Here is a 942-nt window from a genome sequence, read left to right on the forward strand (position 1 = left end):
AACTGAACCGATCAGTGACTGGAAATGGTTATGTTCGCTACCTGGAAACCATTTGCAGCCATTCATGAACTTCATACTCTCAAGACAATGCTCCATCTCACTGTGCGTCCAGTTGTTCGTGATTGGACGATTCGAGTGAAGGGTTTGGCCATCCACATCGCCCGACACGAATCCCATGATTATGGGACATAACCGAGAGGTCAGTTCGTGCACTAAATCCTACTCAGGAAACATTTTCACAATTATGGATATCTACAGAGGTAGCACGGCTCAATATTTCTACGGGGAACTTCCAATGACTTCAGAATGAGATTTTCACTCTGCAGCAGAGTGAAAATCTCATTCTGGAAACATCCCCAAGGCTGTGGCTAAGCCATGTCTCCGCAATATCCTTTCTTTCTGGAGTGCTAGTTCTGCATGGTTTGCAGAAGAGCTTCTGTAAAGTATGGAAGGTAGGAGACGAGGTACTGGCAGAAGTAAAGCTGTGAGTACCGGGCGTGAGTCGTGCTTCGGTAGCTCAGATGGTAGAGCACTTGCCCTCGAAAGGCAAAGGTCCCGAGTTCGAGTCTCGGTCGGGCACACAGTTTTAATCTGCCAGGAAGTTTCCTTCCAATGACTTGTTGAGCCCATGCCCCGTAGAGTTGGTGCACTGCTCCGAGCAAAGGGAGGCCCTAAACGATATTAGGAGGTATCCCATGACTTGTCAATTCACTGTAGCTTGTCATTACCAAGGGAAGCACAAATATTACAGACGCACCAGTCTGAAGTGCCAAATGGAGCAACGATTATCTCGGACTTCGCGATCCTCACTTATCTAGCTCATCTAAAATTGATACGCCACTTGCCACAGTCCGAGGAACGTGCTGAAGCTTAATACTGGATGGAGCAATTGGAACCTGCGCCACATGAATAGAATTCTACAGAACGCCGGACGAATTGCTT

At 47.6% G+C, this 942-nt stretch overlaps 1 non-coding gene across 1 annotated transcript; it reads left to right on the top strand.

Annotated features, from left to right (window-relative positions):
* Positions 1-505: 505 nt before the first annotated feature.
* On the top strand, positions 506-580 carry Trnas-cga (transfer RNA serine (anticodon CGA)). The gene has a single exon. It is a non-coding gene; the product is annotated as a tRNA-Ser (tRNA).
* Positions 581-942: the final 362 nt, after the last annotated feature.

This window comes from Schistocerca gregaria, chromosome 4, assembly GCF_023897955.1.
Source record: "Schistocerca gregaria isolate iqSchGreg1 chromosome 4, iqSchGreg1.2, whole genome shotgun sequence".
In the NCBI taxonomy this organism is placed as follows: Eukaryota; Metazoa; Arthropoda; class Insecta; order Orthoptera; family Acrididae; genus Schistocerca; species Schistocerca gregaria.